We start from the raw sequence: 9,481 nt of genomic DNA, 5'->3' as shown, positions 1-9,481 counted from the left end.
AGAGAAGCCACTAGTGAAACCTATGGCCCCCGGGTCTATCTTTATCATATTAATCTCCTACTACTTAGTTATTTCCTTTGCTTTTTTACTTTGCCTTTATTTTACTTTGCATCTTTATCACAAAAATACCAAAAATATTATCTTATCATATCTATTAGATCTCACTCTCGTAAGTGGTCATGTAGGGATTGACAACCCCTATTCGCGTTGGTTGCGAGGATTTATTTGTTTTGTGCAGGTACGAGGGACTCGCACGTAGCCTCCTACTGGATTGATACCTTGGTTCTCAAAAACCGAGGGAAATACTTACGCTACTTTGCTGCATCATCCCTTCCTCTTCGGTGAAAACCAACGCAGTGCTCAAGAGGTAGCAGCTTGCTAAGTTCATCATTCATAACAGGAGTCACCCATGGTGGTACAACATCCAACAATTCATCCATCTGATGAAAGCCTTGCGAGGTATACAACTGCTCATAGAACTATTGCACCTCAGCACGATCTTCCTCCAAACTAGTATACACCGATCCGTCACTGCGGACAAGATTTTCTATCTTATTCATGCGCTTGCGTTGGGCGGCCTAGGCCTGAAAATAACCCGTGTTTCGGTCCCCTTCCCACAGCCATGGAACACGTGATTGCTGACGGAGCCAGATTTCTTCTTGATGCAGAGCCAACTTAAGTTTCTGAGCCACTGCTTTCTCTTCTTCTGTAGGTCCCCGTCGCAGAGGATTGGCACGCAGTCGGGAAAGCTGCTCCCGCAACTTCCTGATCTTGCGCGACAAACAGCCAAATTCCTTTGCTCCCCATGCCACGAGGTTCCCCCGTAGCGCCGTAAGAGCTTGACTCACTCCTCGTAATCCTTCCCGGCCCGCACCCTTTTGCCATGAGTCAAGCACCAACTTGTCATAGTCCACGTGTGTTTGCCACATGTCCTCGTATCTGGAAGGTTTTGGCCCTCTAGGTATAGCCGTTTCCAAGTGTTCGCGGAGATCCGCAAACACAAAACAATGATCCGACTCCGTTGTTACAATATGTCTCACCTTAATGTGTGAAAACATCTGTAGGAGAGCGGAGTTACCAAACGCCCGATCCAGCCGGGCTCTCACATTCGATCTGCCGAACTGCATATTGTCCCATGTGTATTCAGTCCCCGACCAACCCAAATCAATGAGAGAGCAATCGTCTGTCACTTCCCTAAAAGCCCTCATTTGCCATTCCGGACTGGGATTTCTGGAGAAGTGCTCCGAACCACTCAAGGTCTCATTGAAGTCTCCAATGCACATCCACCATCATGCTGAATCGCATGTAGAGTCCTCATAAACCTCCACGTATGTGAACGATCTTCAACTTTTGGAGCTCCATAGAACCCTGTCACCCGCCATTGCTTCGCGCCATCACATTTCTTCTGCACCATCATATCAATATGGCCAGAACTAAAGTTCTTCAACTCTGCATCTAGTTCCCTGGACCAGAACATACCAATTCCCCCACTAAGACCGGCGCTGCTCACAGTAAAACAGCCCGCAAATCCAAGCAGGAGTTTCAGACTTTCCACCCTTTTGCTGAAATCTTCGTCTCCATGACAAACAGGAGATCAGGCCCTTCTTGCTTCACAACATTGCGAAGCTCACGAACTGCCGCAGGGTTCCCAAGCCCCCGGCAGTTCCAACTTAAACAACTCATTGTTCCTGGCGGGGTTGCATCGCAGCCACCGCCGATTCATCCGAGTTCTGAGAATTGGTGGGCGTGGGTTTTTTCTTCTTCGGACCCCGTTCTGTCCCAACATCTCTGTCCTCACCCATCGATACATTCTCTCCCGCTCTGAAAACCACCATGGCATTGGTGGCCTCTTTCTCTTGCACCTGCTCCACGGTGGTCACCGGTGGCAGCGTAATATGTCTGTACACTTGTTTCTGACTTTGAGGACCTCCCTTCCTCTTATTCTTCTGATTGTTTTTCTTGGGAGGGGAAACAACCTTAGCATATGCATCTGTTTTTGCATTCGTCATGCGAGCCTCCTTGTTACTATTATGACTGGATTGCTGCTCTTTAGATGAGCCCTCGCTGGACAGACGCTCTCAGACTAGTTTTGAACGGTAATTCACCGTTCTCATCCCATGATCCAGGCGTCGGACAATGAAGATCCGAGTGGCCCAATCGTCTGCATGAGAAGCAGAAATTGGGCACCTGCTCGTACTGTATGTCATACCAATCCCTGCTGCCTCTCGCCGCAGAGTCGATCAAGATCCACCTGCGCAAAGGCTTCCTTACATCTATGGTCACCCTTGCATGCAGGAACCCCCCAACAGGATCAAACTGGACAGCTGATGCGTTTGTATCAATTTGCCTAGCCACAACTTTGCCCCTTGTGTCACTCCTCAGATTGAACGGCAGGTTCAAAACCCTGGCCCAAATCCTGAGTTTGTCAAATTGCAGTTCTGACAGCTGCATACTCTCCTTGAACTCGGTGAGAATCACAGCATGCTTGCTCACATGCCATGGTGAGCCATCCCACACGCGATCACGATCGCGTTGAGTCTCGAATTCCGCCACAAAGATATTCTCAACAGCCGATCGGAACACCAGACCTCTAGGGTTTCCCCATGCCGGGCGCAAAGCATTGGCGATCGTCTAAATATGCAACAAATTCCGACGGAGAACCTTCCCCGCAATCGCCCAGATTGGCCTTGCGCCGTCATCAACATCATCCAGGATCAATGGTGTTGCCTCCTCTTCCGTGAGATCTAATTTCCCCATGGCTTCCTCCATGCGCGCCCTCGCCGCCCTTGGCGAGAGGGCATCCTTGCTGCTCGACGAACCTGATGCCGCGGACATCAGGATTCCCTGTGTGCAGCCCGTCGGCGAGAATTGACCGGCGGCCGCCCTCTTTCCACTCGAAACCCTAATCGCCTCCTGAGGTGGCTCCTAGTTTTTCGGGGAAGACCAAATATATTTGTACTCGCATGTGGGACCAAACATAACTAAATAATACACTACTATTCGTGTAAGGCTAACACTTAGGCACAAATAATAAATGCAGAAATGCGACAGCTCAATATAATGCTCTTGTTTTTCTTTTTGTTTTTTCTTTCTAATCAAGTTATTTCAGTTTTATATCATAGAACAAGAGGGTAAACAAATTGTAATTCCAAAACGACAACATACCTTTTCCTCCTACCCGATCCATGACTTTTTGTAGTCAACTTACCAATGTCTATTCTCATATGTTCTAACATTCGAAATGTTGTGTCTATAAAGGACCATGATCAGTTAAGATTCTCCAATACTTGAGGCATGATCTTTTGTTGTATTTTTGTTCTTTTTATAGTGAACCACGAGCAAAGGCCGCATGGCGCCAATATATTTTGACGATTGCCTAAGTCAGTGACCTAACTCCTCGTATGTTATAGTTTCGTAGCAACACACGGGTATTATGCTAGTACGTATAAAATTTTTGTAAAAAAAACATAGGCGAGCCACGGCTCAGTTTAGCACTAACGAAGCTCGCTCCTGGGAGGTGCCACCACCATGCCTTTCAGTACCAAAGATGACTGAAACGCTGAGATAATAAATAATTCTTCAGATTTGCATCCAGCCATTTTTTCTGGGTGCTAGATTCACTGAAACATTCAGCAGCCTATGTCGCACTAGCAAACCTTTTCTTCAGTGAAACCATACCACATGATGCTTCGGCGGCTGCTATAGCAGAGATGCTGCATCTTTGGTGCGCTAAGACGAGTGATAGTTCATTGCGAGCTTTTCTCCGGTGCAAAGCGGATTCTCTTCCAGCCGCTTCTTAAGTTAGCTTCACCCTGTTGTACCCCTTTTTTGATGCAGCTATCTAGCAAGCATCCTTTGTACTATGACAATCCTCAGACCTTGGTAGAATCCAAATTAGATAGAGAATGTCATTATCATGATATAGCAGATTAGTAGGCTTCTAGAATCAAAAGCTTGGTTACAAATGACATGAGACAACACGAACAAACCTCCTTAGTACTTCAGATAAATTGTTCTGCTATATCGAAGCGAGACCCGAGCCCAAGACTTACCGGCCTGCGCGGGTGGGGCCTAGGCATTCTGAGCCGCCACAGCCGCCTTGGCCAGGAGTTGCGTCGAGTCTCACAATCATCGTCACTGAGGGTGGACAACGGCGGCAGCATCGATCTAGGGAGACCGGCAACATTGGTGGTAGGGTGAGGCCGTAGCAGGTGCAGACTAGTCGTGGTAGGGAAAAGATGCCGAGGACGAGCTCTGTTAGGGAGAGGAGGCCGCAGGGAGAAGCGAAATGTGCGAGGCCGTGAGGTGAGCAGAGTGGCTACTTTGCGGTGAAAGGAGTGTATTTTTTTTCTAAGAACTAGATTTCTTTTTCTAAGCAGAACAAAAGTCACTGTTGTGCAGGCGAGAGAAGTGTCAAATAGGCCCAACAAAACTAATGCTCGTGCGGGCCTATGGAGGTCTAGAAGCGTCTCACTCCTCTCAAGAAATACATGAGCTGATCTAAAAAACGAGTGAATCCCTTCGCATAAAACAGTTGTATGCTTGCATCCAGCAGTCGACCAAAAATTTATGTGTATTGCATATGATATATATAATTTTTATTCAAATATATGTTTCATTTTCACAAATTAGATTGAAAAAATAATTTTGTTGATTTCTATGAAACTGTTGACCTCAGTATGCATGGCGGGGGCGCATATAAGTAAATATTAATTTACTATGCATGTTAATAATTACTTGGATCATTGCACTCAAAGCATACTTCCTCAAATCATTTTTTTATCGAAATACATTTCAAGTTAAGTGGATTTTAATTGTTTTTCCGATGTTAGTGGTTATTTTTCTATACATGTAAAATTTAACATGTACTTCCTTTGTAAACACTATCTTATAAAAGTTTACAGAGGGAGTATTGTGTCTATATATGGAACGAGAAAAAACATAGAGGACAATGGCAACGTACCAGCATTCAATTATGATTTCTGTGTTCATTTGATTTATATATTTTTGTATTCAAATATTGAGTTTCCTTCTGCTCATAAGTCTTAGGCTTTGTTATGTTCTGGTTAAAAGACTGAGACTGTTGTATTTCCGTTAAGCATTTAATGTAAAGGGGTGTGAGCCCGGTTGGAACAAATATATTTTTGAAGAATTATTTTAATTTTATATCATGCCAACTCAATTGATCAAAATCTGAGACATGTGTTGCACGTGCAAAAATTTATACTTGTAAAAGAAAAGGAAAAAACTGTTTCGCTTTTCCATGTGTACTTATGGCAGGAGAAAGACGAGTGATGCAAACAGCGAGATCGAACGGCTGGCCTAGGAACGATCGTGATTAGCGAGGCGATCGATCGGTGGCTTCCATCGGCTGACTGACGCCCAGCAGCGTAAAAAAAAACACGCAAACGACGAGCTCTGGCGCCGCCGATTCCCTCAATGTGGCGATCGATCGGTGGCTTCCTCCGCCTCTTCGTTGCCGGCGAATCCGACGAAGAAACGCGGCGCACCGCGACCATGCAGCCACCGCCCGAGCTCTCGCCGCCGGCACCAGCCCTTAGGTCTGCACACCCGTGACCTCTTCCTCCCTCTCTTTTCCCCTCGTCTTCGTACTGCAAAGTTGTTGGGTGGATTAGATCCAAACTACTAGAATCAACCTAGAACACATCTTTACTGCAGCTATTCGTCAGTAGTCCTCCACTGGAGCAATGCTTTGGTTGCGTATTGTGTGGGAATCGGGTTAACATACTCTCGTGGGACACTAGTTATCTGAAATGATGTGCAAAGGGAGGAACTGAAAAAAAAATGTGATGAAAAGATTGCACAGATGTTGTCTGGATAAACAGTTGAGCGTCTTGCAAGATTGGTGGCACTTGATTTGTTATTTGTTTTGAGAATACTCTACAAAGTACTCACTCAGTTCCTAAATATAAGCCCTTTTAGAGATTCCAATATGGACTTTATACGAAGCAAAATGAGTGAATCTACACTCTAAACTACGTCTATATACATCCGTCTGTAGTCCATATTGAAATCTCTAGAAAGATTTATATTTAGGAACGGAGGGAGTATAAACTAATGCATGATTTGGAAAATACACCTATTGTGGCTCATTAAAGAAAGTTATCTTTATGCTGTCATACAGAGCATCAAGCTGTTGGCTATTCTGGGGTAGCTTATTTTGATTGTAGTGCGCCATCTTGATATATATCTACTATGGAAAGAAATTAATGTTGAACGAAATGAACATTTTTGTTTCCCTCAACGTGTACTACTGCAGTAAGAGCCTAAGTACCGCCATTTCAACCTTTTTCTATGATATCTGATTCCATGATCCTGATACATCGTTCTTGAATTTTTTGTATGACAGAGAAGTGGCGGTCGCAGACGCATAGCGGCCATCTAAGAAAATCTGCCACTGCTTGGTCTCTACCTCAGCCTCATCTGAACAACATGTTTGGGCAGACCTACCGGACAGCCTGCTTCACTTAATCATTGCTCTCTTAAGCTCATTCCATGACTTCCTTGCTTTTAGTGGCGCCTGTCACTCTTGGCGCGCTGCGGTCTTTTCCTTTCCATCATCCATATATGCCTTTGTCTTTCCACCTCTCCATCTCAAAGCAGGTTTGCGTAAGGCTAACCGGGATTGCGGCACATGGTACAAGCTTTTATTGAACTACAAATGGTGTCTTTGTGATCCTATGAGGACAGACTTATCTCTGCTCCGGTCAGCTCCCCGTAATGCTCCAAATTACATGCGCCATTTGGGCTGCTCATATGGGCATCTTATCTTCTCATGTATGGAGCACCTCCTCCTTGTCGATGTTTACACAGGCACTAAGGTGAAGCCACCCAAACTCCAAGCCAACAGCGATTGTGTGGTCTATGGTGGCATTCTTATAGCTCCACTCAGTTCACCGAACTCATGTCTCCTCCTTTTCTCGAAATCATTCATTTTCCAGTGGCAGGTTGGAACGGATTCCTGAACAGAGCACCCTCTTGTTTCTGAACACTTCCTTAGTCAGATTGTTTTGTTCAAAGGTCAGATGTTTGCCATAGACTTTCCCCGGATGCTCAAAACCATATCCTTGGCACCTCAGCTCAGCGTGCAGGAAGTCGATGTTGTGTAGGGAGAGGACATCGTTGCTGGCTTGAATTATGATCCATGGTTGGTGGTCTGTGGTGACATGCTTCTCATGGTTGATCTCGTTGATGGCTTGATAAGCAATGGCACCTTTCAAGTCTTCCGCTTTGATTTTTCAGCCGAACGAGCTAAGTGGACCAAGATGGAGAAGTTGGACAACTGGGCTCTCTTTGTCAGCCATGATAGGATGAGCCCTACATTTTCTTGCATGAACCCTGAAAGATGGGGTGGAAAGAGTAACTGCATTTACCTTCCAAGTGCGTCCAAAGACTCTGATGAACCTTGGATTGCTGTAGAGCTTGGTCAGGCAGTTTACAGCACAACTCCTCCAATTCATACATCCTAGGAGGCAGAAGCAATCAGCTTGAGAGCCTCTGGGTGCTCCCCAGCTTAGTCTATGGTGCTGGCCAGTGAACGATCATGTTTGCTTGTTGCATGTTTTTTGTTCTTGCGTATTATTATATTGAGCTCCAGCCAGTGATGTAGTTAGCAAGAAAGTACTTTATGGATGATTATTCATGTCTCTCCTTAGCTTTAGTGAAGAGCATAGTTCAGAAAAACAATGCTCCTGAAATTGCACCTACTGTTAGCATGCATTCCTGAATGCAATCTACTACTGATTAGTAGTCCTCTTAGATTGCTTGTTATTGTTGAGAAATAGAACACGCAGTTCTACATTCATGTCGTGACAAGGTAATGCAAATTTGCAGCATTGTTTCTTTTGATCTGCAGGCAAGAGTTTGACGAAACTTGCCTAAGAATATTAGGCTGGTATTTTCCCCCAAACCTTTAGAGTGATGTTTTTAATCTTTGTCATTACGGATGAAAGAGATGTTTGTATATAATTTAACTCACAAGTAAAGCTCACACAAGATGAATCTTACTAGCTAGTCTACTGCTGTATTGTACAGAAAATCAAGGTTTTAGTTTTGAAGTAGCTTACTGCGATTGAAATGTACTCCCTCCGTAAACTAATATAAGAGCGTTTGGAATACTAAAGTAGTGATCTAAACGCTCTTATACTATTAGTTTACAGAGGGAGTACCATCCTTTTTTCCCCCTTGCTACTACGAGCTCAGCAGGGTGTCATTTTGTTAAGAAGAAAGATCTCTCGAAACACGCTCTCGCTTTGCTTTATAGGTAACACACAAACCAACGTGCACGGCGGAACAATACAATCTGTGCAGACTTCCCTTCACACACTCTAGATGAAGACGTATAAAGCAGAAGCCGTCATGTGCATGCATAGTGTTGGATCAAACGTATAAAGCAGAAGCCGTCATGTGCCAGGAGAAGTTGCTGAAGATCCCAAGCCTTGTCATTCTAGACGAAGGCTGCACTCCGAGAAATGAGCAAACTGACTTACTCGCTGCACTTGGAAGTATACGAACTCCTAGAAAAGTGGTGCTCTCAGGAACCTTGTTCCAGAATCATGTAAAGGAGGTCTTCAACATCTTGAACCTTGTCCGGCCAAGATTCTTGAAAATGGAGGGATCCCGGGCGATAGTGAAGCGCGTATTAAGCAAGGTGGACATATAGGGAAAAATGCAAGGTCAAAGAACATTTCAGTTAAGTTCTGTGATTTGGTAGAAGAAAACCTTCAAAAGGACACAAATGATAAAATGAGAGTGATGATCATCCAGAGTCTGCGCGAGCTAACTGCAAATGTGCTCCACTATTATCAAGGCGAGCTTTCGGAGGAGCTACCAGGACTTTTGGACTTGACCGTGTTCTGAAAATGAGTACCGAGCAGGAAGAGATCCTGAGGGGTTTGGTGGGACTGGGGAAATTCAGCACAACACGGCCTTCCGAGAGGAATGGGTGTCCAAGATGTGGTTCGAATCGAACAATCTCTGTGGCAACAATGATTTTGAGCTTGATGTGGATGTTTCAGAGAGCGGGGATAGGTTTCTCGAAAACGAGGCGCTGTGACAAGATATCAAATCTCTATACAAAAGGTATGTAGTATATGTTTAAATCATGTGAATGAATCTCAGCCTGTGAACGGATGATTTCTTTATATGAAATCGGAGAGGCAAGCTCTCTTTTATCAAAAAAAAAAGTGAATGAATCTCATAACCTTTTGTTTTCCTGGCAGGAGGTTGAATGCATCAATGAGGGTCGTTTTCTTTGAAGGTGAACGGCCGTGGCAAGCGCGAACAAACCAGTGAGAGAGAAAGAACCCGGGAAGGAACCGAAGTGGACTTTTCTGTGCTTCTTTGCGGTGTTGTGCTGATCGTCTTAATCGTGTTAGTATGAAGAGATATAAGAGGGTACAAGTGTCTAGTAGTACAATCATTTGCACTCTGAAATGTTATAAGTGTCTAGTGGACATGT

At 44.7% G+C, this 9,481-nt stretch overlaps 1 pseudogene; it reads left to right on the top strand.

Moving 5' to 3' along the window:
• The first annotated feature begins 5,439 nt into the window (after positions 1–5,439).
• Positions 5,440–7,822, top strand: LOC119357694 (annotated as a pseudogene).
• Positions 7,823–9,481: the final 1,659 nt, after the last annotated feature.

This window comes from Triticum dicoccoides, chromosome 2A (genome assembly GCF_002162155.2).
Source record: "Triticum dicoccoides isolate Atlit2015 ecotype Zavitan chromosome 2A, WEW_v2.0, whole genome shotgun sequence".
Taxonomy (NCBI): Eukaryota; Viridiplantae; Streptophyta; class Magnoliopsida; order Poales; family Poaceae; genus Triticum; species Triticum dicoccoides.
The sequence above is the reverse complement of the archived record's forward strand: the minus strand, read 5'-3'. Positions and strand labels throughout refer to the sequence as shown.